This window comes from Aptenodytes forsteri, unplaced genomic scaffold (genome assembly GCF_000699145.1).
Source record: "Aptenodytes forsteri isolate BGI_AS27 unplaced genomic scaffold, ASM69914v1 Scaffold15, whole genome shotgun sequence".
Classification (NCBI taxonomy): domain Eukaryota; kingdom Metazoa; phylum Chordata; class Aves; order Sphenisciformes; family Spheniscidae; genus Aptenodytes; species Aptenodytes forsteri.
This window is the reverse complement of record NW_008795129.1, coordinates 4,318,884-4,335,156: the sequence shown is the minus strand read 5'-3', so window position 1 is coordinate 4,335,156 and position 16,273 is coordinate 4,318,884. Positions and strand designations below refer to the sequence as shown.

Here is a 16,273-nt window from a genome sequence, read left to right as displayed (position 1 = left end):
GCGGGATATTAGGAATTAAAAAAAAAACCCAAACCCTACAACTCAAGCTGAGGACTGATGAGGCCAGTATTACACTAACAGATAAAGAGTGACACAGTGCTGCGAATTTCTTACAAGCAGGTATCTAACACCGGAGGGGCCTACACAGAGCTAATGGCCACCCATCTTCTTAACAGAGAGTTGAACAAGGCAGACTGTTGTCCACTTCTGAAAAGAACTTAAGAATTACGGTAATAAATGTGTGGGTGCAAGTACCCCCCAGACAGAAGAATTAGATGAAACACCCAGTAAACATTAAATTATCATTAAACAGAAACTCCACCAACACAAATACTCATCAGCCTAATTTTAAGCAAATACCCAACTACTTTCAGAATAAGGGTAATATAATGCAAGCTCCCCAGGGCTAGAATTTATGGCTTTACACAGCACCTGGGATGACCAGGCCTCACTTCTAACTGGGTTCTTTGGATGGTGTAACAAATTAAGTATTAAGAACATCCATCAAAAACATATACAACATGGTACAGGAAGACCCTTGTAAACATTCGGACCCAGTACAACCAGATTAGTAAATGGAAATTCTACATGAACTCTGAGCGGAATCTCTTTCCACCTTTCAGATAATTTATAGCTTAATGTCAGCTAAACATAGTAAGTAATCCCATTTGTCCACTGAAAGTAAATTCTTGGCTGCTCTTCCAACGTCATTGCAGGCATTGCTGTCAATCCCCAAACTGTGGCCTGTCCAATCAAAGTGTCAGCACTTACCTGCTGCTCAACACTTCGGACACATGGACTGTCATATCAGTCAGTGACTGATCAGGCGCAGAAATCAGATAGAGCTTTCTCTTGACAACCAGATATGATTAGAGTCCAAGCTACGCATCAGTCTCCAAAGCCTAACAAATGCATGCCCGCATTAGTGGAAGGCAGCTTTACTGTTTATGACAAAGCTGCTATCATCTTTGCAAACGCTTGGTAAGAACAGGCCAGTGAGAACAGCAATAGCTGTAGAAAACACCCCCCTCCTCCTCTTCTGTGTGTAAGTGATTAAGGTCAAAAACGCTGAACAACCAGTACAAGGATCAAAAGTCCTCTGCAGACTCATAGAGGAAGTAAAAAAAACAAGGAGAAAGAATGACCACCTTGAGCCTGAATTCCCACTACAGAGTCTAAATCCAGAGATGGAGAAAGGAGTCACTCTTGAAATTAGACTGGTCTCTCTCCAAACACACTTTAATTTTTACACCAAGGGCAATATATCAACTGAAAAATGATAGCAGAAACAAAATGGTATCATTCACCTTATAGAGGCTATTGAGTAGCTGAGAAAGAATTTTCATTTATATCTGCATTTTTGGAGGTTCAGAAGGCAGTCCTGAAATTTGAACCTTGCATGTACCTTTTTTTTTAGCCACCTCTTCCCTGACCTTGGCTGCATATGAATCAATGAATGAAAAGTCATTCAGAATTTATATTTAGAATTTTAGATGCTTCCAGCATCTTGTGCTGTGTGCTGGTTTTGTCTTTGCCAGGTAGGGCTCCATGCAAGTCATCTAGCATGCTCATCTAGCGGGAAGAAGACACAGCCATCTTGCCAAGACACTGTTCCCTCAGTGAGTCCGCAGCCCCAAGGCAGCATTGAGCAAACGCAAGCGAGGAAGTATTACACCATGCTATTTATAGCTCACGCCAATCACTTCAAAACCAGCAACATGGCCCCAATAAAACAAGTTCAGCCATTCCAGTACTAAGTTTATCAGTAATAATGTCAAAGCTCCACAAAACTTTTCTTCCCACCACAAGTGCAAAAAGCCTATGCCAGGATGACCTTAGATTTTTTTAGCTCATGAGTCAAGTTTGCCCAGTGCTGTCATATTCTAATACAGAGCACGAACCTGACAGCAGGAAATTACTCCAGAAGCCACAGCTGTTACAGGGTCCAGTCTTCATCTTCCAGCCATGAGAACTACTTCGCTTCCTTCTTTGATCAACGTGCCCAATGACTAAAAAAGGGTGGTGCCCCAAACCTACTACTAACAAAGAAATTTCCACCATTCACATCTCCACTTCAAAGGCAGAGAAAGCCTATGAAAGAACTGTTACTTCTCTCCTGCTCCTACTGCTTAGGAGCTCAAGTCCTTAGAGACTTGCTTCTCTAGCACTGTGCATTCACAGAGCTGTACCACCAAATCATGTTCAACAGTCCAAAAGGCTCAGAAAAATTCAGTAAAATCCACCACAATATAATACCGAATAATAATTGTTCTTTACAACAGAAATATTTTAGGATAGAAGTGACTGACTGCAAATCCACACTGCCATGAAGACTTGACACCACTGGGAGTAAGAAGATTATTAAAGGCTTTCTAGGCAATATTCCAAAAAAGTTAGTAAATTCTACTGCCCACAACTGTCTTCCAGTTCCTTTCTCTACAAGAAGCAAATTACAATCTCAGGGAAAGAGGGGAATAGAGAAACACGTATGTCTGAATTTTCTCTGCGTTCTGCGTTTTTGGAGGTTCAGAATTTGAATCTTGCATGTACTTTTTTTTTCCTCTTCCCTGACCTTGGCTGCATATGAATCAATGAGCTTTCTATTTGGCTAAGTTAAAACATAAAATGAAAGTGAAAAGCAAAAACTGCCAGTAAGGAAATCCCTTCTCATTTCAATTTACTTCAACATGCCACAGACAAAAAGCTAGCTTTGCAGTTTGACACCAGATTAGATCCACAAGAAACACGGATATAATTCCTCGGGGTGTGTACAACAGGGTTCCTAAGGAACCTGTGAAGGTTAATTCTGTGCTTCAGTTCCCCACCTGTAAAGTGGCAGGAATGCTCCCTCTCTCCTGCTCTGTGCCACTTGTAACTGAAATATTTATGCATGCTCAACGCTTAAAAACATCTGGCCTAACCATACTTGGAGCTTCTGAGAACTACCGAAGTACAAATATTATTATTAAACTAAATACATTAAAGCAGTAGCTCACACTTTGATTTAATCAATAGAGTTCAATTAGTCACCAGATTCCTGTGAACTATTTTTATTGAAATCACTGTTGAATACCGTTCTGCATCCATTGCAAACCAGGAACTGTGGCTTTGCAGACTCCCAATGTACTATAATAAACAGTTTGAGAACAAATGGACTCCACTATATTGGAGGCTGATCGCAACTCTGTAACTTGAGTAGCATATGAGGATTTTTTCCCAGGAAAGGAACTCCTTTACCGTATAGTCCCTCCCTCCAAGAGCATCCATGATACTTCACAGAGCCCTGGAAAAGACTTGGTCAGCTCACAGAGTGAAAGCAGAGGAGTTCTATTCCTGGAGGAATAACTGTTTTCATAAGAAAAACAACTGCCTCACAGTTTTAAGTAATTACTTAAAACAAAAAAGCTAGGGAAAAAAAAATCCCCTACCCACTCCACGTGCATTACTTTTATCCAAGTACATCCCCCAATAACAGAAAATAGGGACTGTCAAATTGCTCCCCAATTACTCTTCTCCCATTAGCCTAGGAAAGCCTGCAGCTGAACCATGGTATGAGCAGTAACTAGTCCCAAAAGTCAGAACAATAATACTTCAGGATTCAGAAGCAGAACTGCTTGCATGTATAAGGAAGAAGTAGAAGGATATCCATTTTGCAGTTCTAGTTAAATCCCTCTACGTATTCAGGAAGGAGGCGGCATTCAGTCCTCTTCACAAACAAAGCGGACATCAGAGGAAAGCATTAATGTACAATTTGATGACCCGCTAATACCTACTCCATCATCTCTTCTCTAAGGGAGAGAAAGGAATACAACCTAATGAATGAGACATTCATTAGGGTTTTGTTTACAAATTATTATTCAATACTAACTTTCAAAATGGACTATGATAAACAGGAGAAAGGTGATCTATACATGGTATTATGCAGAAAAGCTGTTGTGCTTTAAATTCACCTTCTCCCTTAAAACAAATTAACATTTAAAGTATAGATAAATTTTTACCGGGGAGTAAAGTGATTGCTTACAGAAGGGGTTCGGGGTGGGAGGAGTTACTTGCACACAATACGACAATAGTGCAAAGATAACAGAAAACTGGGTATTTTCATGCATAAACAAACACATTATTGTAGTACCCTCTGCATGACTTGCATTTGAACATCTAATTTACCAATAATCTTTAAAAACTCGAGGAAGAGTGGGAAAAAACACCACCTGTAGAATTCTAATTTGGGGGCAAAAGTACATACTCATCTTTACTTTTACATATTGTCCTTCATCTCACACTTTACCCTCCATTTACTTAGTCTGCCTACCCATACACGTTCAGTGCTAGAAAACAACTCATCGACACTACAAGACTAGAATGAAAACTTAATTCTATTGCCTGCAGGCTGCACATAGGCAAACCACCGATTCTGCCTAGCAAGAGAAATGAAATTAGGAAGGTACCCTTAATCAGTACCAGGACTGCTGGCCTCAGCCTCTCCTCTCTCTCCTCTACTTCGTAATGCCTATTATCTAACTGAAAAGGAAAACTTTGATCCTAATGGTTTCCGACACCTGATGAGAATAAAGAAACACAAAGGGACCTGGTGATGTGTTATTTAACGCATGACTGTTTTAATAGGGCTGTCTAATTTTTGGAGGCACAGGGCCCATATCCAATGCCCCTCACAGCAACTCATCAGCTATTTGCCACATTCCATTCACCACATCACATGACTGCGTTATTGGCAGTTCCTGAAGGTTAGTTAAATCAACTTTTGTATACTACGATAATTTCCTGGGTTAGAAAAGGTTAATTAGAGGCAGAGCTAAGAGCAGAACAATTTGCTATATTGCAATATTATGAAATTTTTACTGTTCACAAAAATCTCAGAACTAAGTATGAGTTACAACCAGTTACACAATAGCACTGTATTTTTCAACCTTGTATCTCTCAATGCGTTACATGTTGGCGTCTTTAGCCTAATTTTCTCAAATGTGAAATTTAAGACACAGACTGCCAAGGTGATCTTTCCAGTTCCCATTCATCTAAATATCAATTCACGTAAATATCTTTTATTCACGTAAATATCTGATGGGTATATCCAAAGTCCTTTACACCAACTTGAAATTTCTGCATAGAAGTCAGCTGCACAGGAAGACCAGCGGTTACCTCCAGTGTTGTAACAGGCTACCTCCACTGTTGTAACAGTCCACATCTCAGGCTGCAGATGTTTCAGGTCACTAAAGGACGACTTCTTTATTAACACCTACTTTTGCCATTTGTGCCTAGGCTAGCTAGATTCCCTATTCCTAAGTTTGAAAAAAAAAAAAACCTTCTTCCATTAAAACCCAACTCAGCTCAAGACAAAACCCCTACATCTCCATTTTTAATTAATTTCTGTGTAAAGCAGCTTACTGACAAATTCTCAGAAATCCGTTCTACACTTGATACCCTACACATTCACAGAGGACGCACTGAAATTCTTGTCACAGAAGAAACCAACTAAATCCTAGCCTTCTGTTTAAAACTTAGTCTTAAGCAGGAAACCAAAGCTAGTATTTGTCCAGACAAAGCTGACATGCTACAATTATTTGGGGTTGAAGATCAGAAAAATTTTTACTTGCAATGGTAAGCTAGTAAAACAAGTACTTTTCTGACACAAACTGGTCCCGTATTTCAGCCTTTAAACTGGATTTTCCTACAAAGAAAAGAAAGTCCCTCCCCTCACTCCCCCCTCCCCAAGGTGGCTCATGCACAAGCTTCAAAAATTTAAATGCCAAATTTTAAACAAGACTCTGCCCCTGTTCTCTAAAAAAAAGGTACCTCTCCAGGTAGCCAGTTGAGTGCTTCTCCTTACCACCAAGTCTAACTCCACCATATCAAGGTAAAAAACAAAATCCGTCACCAAGTAATCTGCCTGATAGATTCCATGCTTGCTATTCCAAATACTGACTGCTCAAACAGATACCACCAACCATTCTAAAACCAAGGGATTAAACTAAAAATTGTGAGAGAAGACCCTCAACATGAACAAAGACAAAGAATGATGAAGCCAGATTTGGTTACCCTAGAAATTATTAGCCTCCGCAAATGCTGGAATTTATTTTTGTTGTAACTAACAGGAGATGAAATACAAGTGCTATCCAGAACCAGGGGATGCACTGCTCTATTAATACTACACAGCAAACAGCCACATCTCCTTTCTAATACAGGGAAGTAGCCAATAGTACACATGCTAAAGGTTAAAACGTGCTACAGAAGAACAGAGACCCTCTTTCACCACCGCTTCATCAGCCACAATCAGAATTACTACCATTCTGATTTATACTACCACCAAAAACCCATGCAGCAGACCAATTGCCAAGCAATTGCCATTCAGCCTCTTGCAAACCCTACTGGCCAAAGTTAATCCAGCAGTACAGCAGCTGCAGTTCAGAAGCTGGTTTTGTATCCTACACAATGCTTCTGTCAACACTTCAGAGACCCCCAAACCTGATTAATTACATTTGTCTGGGACCCTCCATCCACCCAGCATATTGTTGAAAGCTGCTGAAGCAGGACAACAGTTGCACCTTCCTTCACACCAGGCATAAGCCAAACTTGTCATTCCCTGTTTAAAGTGCCATTAACTGGCCAGATTTACAGCTCCTAACCAGCCGCTCCAAGGCAGCTCATTGTAATGCCTTCTGTTAATCAGTACCATTTACCCAAAGTCACATGGAAACTTGCAGTCTTTTGCTTCTTCCAGTCCAGGTTACACAGATAACAACATTGCATCCCAAAAGACTACCTCTCTGCTCTCAGCCACAAGTCACTTCAAAGCCCACACAGGCAACAGAATTGCACATTTGTCTCTGTTTCTGGTAACACGAGCAGCAGCAGGAATTATGCTATCATTCCAATCATTTGATTTATGTATAGAAATCAAATTTTCAGACGGTAAAAAGCCTAAACTAAAACAAAAAAACCCCACCCCAAACCAAAAAACAAACCTTTAAAAATCTGACCTTCATTGTTACATGGGTGGCCTAAAAGAAAATTCACTATTATCCTTTCTACACCAGGTCATTTACCAGTCCGTGAATCCTGGAACATCATCCTTTAAGCAGCAATTTACACAGTGACTGCACACTACATTCTTCTTTACAGACATGTATTACTAACAATAGAAGGGATCCATCAATGTGATTGAAATTTCAAAAAGGAAGAGAAAGTGACAAGATGTCCTTCAAATGCCTCCAATAGATGTAAGTCATCTCCAAACAGGCAAGAGAAGTGACCAGGATGAACCTGGAGATGAGTCAGGTCAGGCAGCTGTCATCAGCCTCTGTCGCGACGTAAACACCAAGGAAACCTTCCCATCCGTCTTTCAAGGGGCGATGGGTGGGGGTGTCATCCCAAACATTTTCCAACAAAGACAACAGGAAAAAGTTACTCAAAAAAGATAAATTAAGTACACAGCTCATTGAAATAAACTGCATCCCACTTTCTAACAAATTAACAGATTAATCCTTTATGCTTCCAGACAGCTCATTATCCATGTAGAAATCTCTTTCCCTCTCTCATGGCTTATTTCAAGTCACATCCGACCTGTATTATCAGCACAATCAAGAGTCTGCAGGCCAGGTTATCTACACAAAAGGCAATTACCTCTTGTTTTGTTTTAATTTTATTCATGCCTTTTTAGTTAGCTGTTACCTTAATGCTCGCCAAATGCCCTTCCCCACCAGTTTTCTGAGGCTCCAGAAAGTTGGGTGGAACACATTTAAATTGATCATTGAAAAGAAAAAAAGAAAAACCTCTGAGATACCAAAGTCTCTTAATGTAATCACCAAGACAGACAAGCTTTATGCACTTTACTTCCCTTCCCTCTTGTTCTGACTGATTAACCATGACCTTATGTTTAAAATTGCTACTTGGGTCAAACCCTTCTGAAGGCCTGGCTCGTCTATAAAGCACCAAGGTTAATCTTCAACAGATTCCATTACAGTCTATTCAGCTATTCTAGCAATGCTGTTTGAACACACTTCCTCCACAGAGTAGGTCTTTTTCCAAGGTGGTGTTAGCTGTCTTGTTATTTTGAGAAAGCAGACTATGTCCTTTTCTTCAACCTCCATACCCAACCCTTCTCATCGTGGACTATATGGAACTCAACGCAGGCTTTACCCACTCAAAGAATGAGGGGTATAAACACAGGAGTACAGTCACTAAGCACAGTGACAAGCAGGCTTCCTTTTGCTGGTGTCAAGCTCGAGTCATCCTTGCCCACCACATTTTTTCATTTAGCAGCCAAAAGCCATTTGCACAGGAGAGGTGATGAGTTAACACATTATTGTAAGTGGTTGCCAAAACACTTCTTCATTAGCCAGCCTTTAAGTGGACCTCACTTGGCTAGCAGACAGTGTACTAAGATACTTTGGACCATCACCTTTCTGCTTCAGAACACCAAGCTCAAGAATGAAATAGTATTCTAGCATTGAGGCCAGTCAGAATCAGGACCTTTTTCTAAACAGGAGTGAGCAGGCACATCCTCAGAGGTCAGTCCCTAGGGCTCCAAAACAACCGTTCGCCACTCTCATCATGAGAACTGCAAGAAGCAACCAGCTAAGTCTGTACCTACTTAGCCTATTTACATCTAAGGCAGTGCAGAAACTCCTGGCTAGCAGCAGAACGCCTCCAGAGAAGTGTCTTTGCAATAGCTAAAAATATACAAGACATTAAGATTAAAGCAAGCTGACAGTGATCTGTGGTAAAATATTTAACATTTTTCTTTATTCTTCCTAACACCAGATCACAGTCTAACCATTACTGGGTTTAACACACCTGAGATACCAGAAAACATGCTAAGCCATGAAAACAGCTCTGACAACCCTCCTCCCTGCCCCATACTTTTGCATCAATACACAAAAAGCCCACAGGAAAAGCACCCTCGCAGTTATCTACACTGTGTTGCTAGCTGCGATGGAAAGGAACTGTAAGATCCAGGTTCTGAATATACTGCGTATCTGCACTGTCTGAGGATGTATATTATACTGGCAAAATTTAATATGACGAAAGTTAACAAAACTGCTTTGTATGTAACTCTACACAAAACATGCTATGTAAGCAGAATGACTTCTGCACATCTAACAGTCCATATCATAAATTTACATAAACACAGAGACAGTGGTTAGGGAACACAGTTCTTATTTATAACTAGCACAGATGTGCTGACAGATGTAAACAACACAGGTAAGCTTGAGGAGCAGATAGACTAGCTCTGGAGAATCCTGCTGTGATGAAATAAGCACTAAAGATTCTGCCCAGCCCAGCCTTTGCAGCTCTCTGCTCCACCTCCCTCCAAACTTATCAACCCCTACAGCAGACTTAAACAAAGGAAACATACGGCCACTCCACAGCCACCTCAGTATGAAGTCCAGCAGATGATAAAAAGGCACAACCCCTGACCATTATCCCTATGTTGACACACATTTTTTTTTATGGATAATTACACAACAAAAACTCCACCCTGCCAGCATAGCATTTTGCTCAACGGAATGGTTTACAATATTGTATAAAACACCACAGTATGACTTGCCAGATGTCATCTGTCAACTGCCTTAGTCAACAGAAGCTACTCTGGGTAAGAAAAGGAACTTCCCTCTCCTAAACCTTTTCCCTTCATCCACATTGAAAAAAGGAAAGGATGAGGACTTCGCAGCTGCTGAATGATGCCTATGACTAGCTCTCCAGGGAGGAAATCACTGCCAGTCATCCCTAAAGAAAGGGGGTACCTAGTCTTCATTCACATCCCAAAGATCAGCAGCACATCACATAGCTTTTTCAAAGCTGAGTTGCATATAGCTACATAAAACCAAACTAAAAATAGCTTCAAGAGGATTTAACACTGGGGACTCCATTACTTCACTGACTGGGTCAGAACAGGAAAGGCTCAAAATGAAGTATCTTACAGTCTCATCAGAATGGACTAGTGCTAGATGAGTAAACGTGGTATGTCCACATATGACAGCTCTTCAGCCTTGAGCCCTATGCCCAGGAAGCACCCAGGACAAGAGTCAGGACACGGCTCCACAGCTATGAGGACACCAGCCACCCTGTGAAACCAGCCCACTCAGTGGCACAGAGAGATGCAATTTCTACCATGCATTCCCTGTGCAGTGCCAAGGGTTAATATTCAGATGGCAGGTTCAGTCCCGAAGAGATGCATCTCTGAATTGAATTTAGGTTCAGAAGGCTTGTACTGAGCTTTATGTGCCTCTGAATCCTGGGGTGACTCTTGCTCACTAAACGCCGATATTTGTATGAATAAAAATGAAGGGATTTAACAAATCTTGTTCCTGCACACAGTTGTCAAAAAATCTGACCTTTAGAACAGGAAAAAGAGGGGGGATTTAAAGGTTTAAAGAAGAGGCAGTGGCTGCCTGATGTATAACAAATCTTTGAAAAATTACGAAGCAGTGAAAATCCCCTACAGGTCCCAACAAAATGTGTCCAATTTGCATTCCTGCAAGCCTTCCATACACACCATTCTGCTCCTGTGTGTACACAGGCAAATAAATCCCTAGGAATAATACAACTGGGACCTGAATCTGATCTCTGATATATTATTGCTCCAGAGCTCCATTCCAACCTTCACAAACGGCTTTTTTTGTTCCAGATAACTAAATCAAAGCAGTCCTGATAAGCTTTCAAAGCAGGGAATGTGAGGAATGGTTTAATGAATGTTACAACTCAACCTATTACAGACTACAGAGCATTACAGAAGAAGACGGGGGGAGAAAAAAAAGCACATATGACACTCCATGTCTGGAAGTCTCATAAATTCAAATCCAGAAGCACCTGCCTTTCTAAGCCCCTTTATATTAAGCCCAACAAAAACTCAGTGCTGACTGTGCAAAGGGACATAAAGAACGGGAAGTGAGAAGAACTGTGTCAGACAAATACAGGGGTTTTCCTATTGAAAAGTTACATTAGTTGTTAATTTTGACACAGAAAGATTAGAGTCTTAATGGGCTTACATGGGAACAGACAGCAAAAAAAAAAAAAAGAGCATAAACAGAAAGTAACAGCAAAAGAGAAAAAGGGAACATGAGTCATGGAAGACAAAGCTAAAAAAATTTTGGAAAAGCATGCTCTTTTTGCAAAGCAGCTTCTGTGGCATTTACATTTGGCACTAAGTGCTGTTTGGGCACTACAAGAAACTCAGGCAGCTTCTGCAGGTACAAAACTTCAGCTATGCATGCATAGGGTACGCCTGAAAGGTCTATGTCCTGGTCCCAAGTTTTGCCTTGCTTTCACTGCTTTTCCTATCTCTAAGCATAAGTGATTCTTCTCTCAAAACCAAAAGTAAGGTTGCAGCATAAATATTTTACAATAGCCTGTTGAAGCTGAAAAAGTTCTGCGCAGTTTAAGTTTGTGTGCTCAGACTGAAAGATTAAATTAAGCTAATTGTTCAGGTGATTTTCATAAAGTGGAATTTCAGCTCAGAAAACACCAGACACTAAGGTATCTCAAAGGCAACGATCACCTCCATTCCCATACAGCTTACCACCTAGAAGGTGTTCAAGAGGAGGTCAAGAACAAAGTAACTATGCTCCCACTTAGATTCTATATACTTACATGTCCCTGTTTGCTCCTTTCATCATCTTATTACATGCATTCTTGTCCCAGAATTAGTAGCTAAAACAGTAAAACAGCTTAAAGGTTTCAAATGAAACAACTATCTTCTTCATACAATTAAACAGCTGAGATTATCGGAACAGGCTAACAATTCAGTATCTACTGCCAGTAAATAAGGCTTAAATACCATAAGCTTTCAGTATTACCTAGACAGTTGCAACTGACTGTTGTAGAATGCAAAATAGTTTTACTTACAGAGATTAAATGCTTCCTATTTACATGACAACACTTATCAACACAGCTAGATCAGAGTTACACGTAATTCTACAGCCATCCTGAATGAATCATCATGCAGACACAACCAGAGCAAAGCCATTCTTATCGTGGAACAGCAGTCCCAGAAGAAATCCCTGCAGAAAAAGCTCCTGTAGAAGTTTTAACTATTCTAGCCACTTTCCTCAGAGCAGCAGGTCCAAAAACTTCTATAATTGTTCCAGAATTGCAGTCTCTGAGCATTTTTCTCATTCTCACTTATTACTGAATCCTTTTCTCTTTCCTTTCCTTCCAATTTCATCTAGCACAAATTATCTACTATTATTCTTCCTGCTTCAACTTCTAATCCACATTTGGTTCCCTTACAATATTGCAGAGCACTCCATGCAAGAGGTATGTAATGATTAAAAATAAGCAACAGAAATCTGTACATTTTCTACCGCTTTAAAGACATTTAGAGTCATCTTGCTCATTACCAAGTCAAAGAAAACAGATTACTTTTCATGGACTACGAATACTTGGGCTTTCTGTTCACATCTCTTTGTGTTCAGAAACATTAAGTGTTTGTGGGAAATTTAAACTCTGCTAATATACTGATACCCCATTTCTTATGCTAATTCAAACTAACATCCATCTTGTATGCCTCCCAGTACTACTTCATATTTCATTGCACATAATACTTTACAATTTCAAGGCCCTTTACAAATAATCTCCTTGTGCTTTGGTCCTTCTAGATTTCTTTCAAATTTAAGTAACTGCAACTCTTTTTAATATCACAGTCTGATTCTTCTAATACACTTTTAATGCACTGTAGACAATCTCAGCTTCTTGCCTTTAGTTCACAGCAGAACTCTGCCATTTTAAAACAAAATATAAATGTTGGGGAAAGGAATTATATCCTTTTATTAAATGCTGGTAGACACATAAGCAAAGATAATATATTCTGAATGTATGTTATGCTTCATTTAATTTATGTTGCTAGATACCTGATTAAAAAGTAGTTTGTTGCCATACATACTGACAGTTGATGCACAGAAAAACAAACAACAGTTTACCAGTACCAGATGATCAGACAACACAGGTGTCCTTTGATGTGAAATTTCACCTGCAACATGAAGTTCAGCCCTTTCAGTTTTATTCCAGGGTGAGCCAGGCAAAGCAAAAATAAAATGGAATAAAGAACTAGATTAAAAGGGCTTTGAGGAACAGCGTCCGGGCAGTCTGAAGAGAAACAGAGGCCTCTAAGGGATAGACTTCAAATCTCAATTGCTGGAAGCTGGAACACCTGGGATAAGAGGCATGCATGCAGGCAACAGTGCAACAATAAGATGAGCACAGACCAGGGTGAGCCAGGCAAAGCAAAAATAAAATGGAATAAAGAACTAGATTAAAAGGGCTTTGAGGAACAGCGTCCGGGCAGTCTGAAGAGAAACAGAGGCCTCTAAGGGATAGACTTCAAATCTCAATTGCTGGAAGCTGGAACACCTGGGATAAGAGGCATGCATGCAGGCAACAGTGCAACAATAAGATGAGCACAGACTTTTTTTTTTTTTTTTTTTAAATTTAATTTTTCGTCCTGCTGAGTTTAACTTAACAAGGCCTAGGGAAGCAAAAATAAAATGGAATAAAGAACTAGATTAAAAGGGCTTTGAGGAACAGCGTCCGGGCAGTCTGAAGAGAAACAGAGGCCTCTAAGGGATAGACTTCAAATCTCAATTGCTGGAAGCTGGAACACCTGGGATAAGAGGCATGCATGCAGGCAACAGTGCAACAATAAGATGAGCACAGACTTTTTTTTTTTTTTTTTTAAATGTACTGTTCCGTCTGCTGAGGTTTACATTACAAAAGGCCTAGGCAAGTCAGGTGTGCTATGTAACACAGCTAGTAAATGGAGTAACAAGCCTTGAGTCAGCTCTGTGAATGAGAAATGGTGAGGTTTTATCCCTGCATAAGTCATGGCAAGCAGCACAGTATTTGGACCTGGTGCAATCAGAAGAAATAATGAAGTAATCCTGAGGGCTTACAAATATTTTTTGAAGAACACTGTACATTGACAAAACAGTTTTCTCTACTTAGTCATGCAGGTTTTACTCAAAAAGCACAGAATCCCATATCTTATCCTACTGCTTGTAACTACGGAAAGTTTTTGGACAGCCTCTAGTCTGAATCAGTTGCATCCTCCAGCAAACTACTGATTTTTTCCTATACACCAAAGAAAATTCCAACATCAGTTTAGCTCTTCACACTTCTGAGGATAAAAACTGAAGCTTATTACATGGAAGTTTGTGGGGCAGATTTTAGAACACACTCATTGCTCAGTGAAAGTGTTAGCATTCATGTAACACTTTTTACAACTACAGTTATTTACCCCCAATGCCCTTGGACACAAATTCTCTGCCTCCACATTCGTGTGGTATGCTGTGCACCTGTTGGCTGCTAACCCCACCCCAGACGCAGCCACATCACAGGGCAGCAGACTGAGAGCTCACTTCGGTGTGGAGCAGCGTGCAACCTCTCGGGACAAGCTAGAGAGTCAGTAACTAACCGCAGGCAGCTACCGTGCACAAAATTGTCATGGGTTCCATCTTCCATAAATGCTTGAGCAAGTATATGAAAAAAACAGCCCACTGAATCAAGAATATGCTGCAAATGGTATAGATGAAGTTATTCAATGCTTTTTGGAGAGGGAAAAAGCATAGTCAGCTATTAAGTAGGGTTTTTTTTCTTCCAATCTGTAGTCATCTCCAACTTCCCTTGATAAACTTCAGAAAGTCTGTAATTTACTGTTCCATTTTCTACTGTTTGCATCTGTTAAGATTTTAATTGTCATTGCCCATGATTATGCCTTTCTGTATAAAATATAGCCTACACCCCCCTATGCTTGCATAGATTTTTGTAGGCCACTCTCTAACGCCGTTGGTTCAATTTTCTCCACAAACGGTGTAATTTGTGTTGAGACTTCAGTCAATATCACAATGGTTCAAGAAGCTTTATGCCTTTGCTAATCAGCTTTTGCTGGAGGAAAGCCTTGTAATTGGCTTTTTCTATCCTTGCTCATCTTCTACGTATCAACTGCCAACAAAGAAAAGAATTTTAGAATATGGGCTTTCAGCCCATTTTCAAGGGGGGGTTGGTGGTTTTTTGTTTGTTTTCTGGAACCATGTGAGCTAGCAACAATTTTGCACCTAACCAAAAGTCAGGATTCTTCAGTATTGCCATGTCCTGAGGCTCTGGGAGTTACTTTTCACATTTGATGTCCCTGCCTATTTTCAAAAAGGGCTTAAACAAGAACAAAGTGTGTGCCGAAACACCATAGGATATATTGGTATCAGTTCTCTATAGCTACTCCTACCGATTTTACCATTTCTGGTAACACTCCCACCATAAGAACATACAACAACAGAACACAGCAAATATGTCAGATCCTGCTGGTACCTTAGCTACACTGAAAGAAATAGGTAAGTCTCAAAGATAGGAAATTGTTACTCAGACGACAGACAGACAGCACTTCCTTTCCCAGAACAATCTGTCTCCTGCCCTGACAACCCGTTCCTGCTATATTTACCCAACCAAATTTTGCCAGTGATATATTTCCAGATGCACTTGAGCCACATGCCCCTGTCAGTCAGCCCAAGCACAGAGGAATCTGAGCAGAGAACAGCTCCTAGAAATCACTACATGTTAATCCATGCTTCCTCTCTTGCTTGCTTTTAGAGTTAAAGGAGACAAAATGTGTAAAGCATTATTCTCGGTTTATTTTGGAAGCAGTTGTGGGGACAAGAGGTACTTCATTTGATATAGCTATTTACTTCAACTGCTTTCCTTATGGCTGATAGAGACACCTGAACAGTAAAAAAAAAAAAATCTGAAACATGCAGTTAAAAATAACTGGCTATTTCAACCAATTAATACTGGGTGTCTAGAAAGAAATTGTAAGGCTGTCTGAAAAAAGGCTAGATGCTAAACAAGGAGCTTATAGCTCTCGTCTGCCATGGGAGAGCCAATTCCTCATCCAGAAAAAAAAAAAAATTGTGCCATCTTTGCTGGAGAAAAGCAACAAATACCAAGCAAGGAAAATCAGTTCTAGATTTCAGATAGTTCAATTTAAGAATGCTGACCAGCTAAAATGAGTTGAGTTGTGGAGCAATAAGAATAGGATCTAATGAAAAGTTAACTTTATTTCTTCTGAGCTAAGTCACTTTACTATTTTAACAGTTATATTCTTCCTATATTCTACCATACAATTTTGATCTCATGCTATCTCTTCCAACCCTAACTGCACAGCTAGGTTCTTTTATTTTTGTAATTTTATGAAATCCTTAACACCTGACTTCTGATAATTATCTTGAGTCTTGCTGAATTTCTAAGTTCCCCGAGATCCTTTGAGCAAAGGACC

General features: G+C 40.1%; 1 protein-coding gene across 4 annotated transcripts in view; it reads right to left on the bottom strand.

The window, feature by feature from the left end:
• GBF1 (golgi brefeldin A resistant guanine nucleotide exchange factor 1) overlaps positions 1-16,273 on the bottom strand; it is a 105,170-nt gene that overhangs the window by 75,617 nt on the left and 13,280 nt on the right. The window lies entirely within an intron of this gene.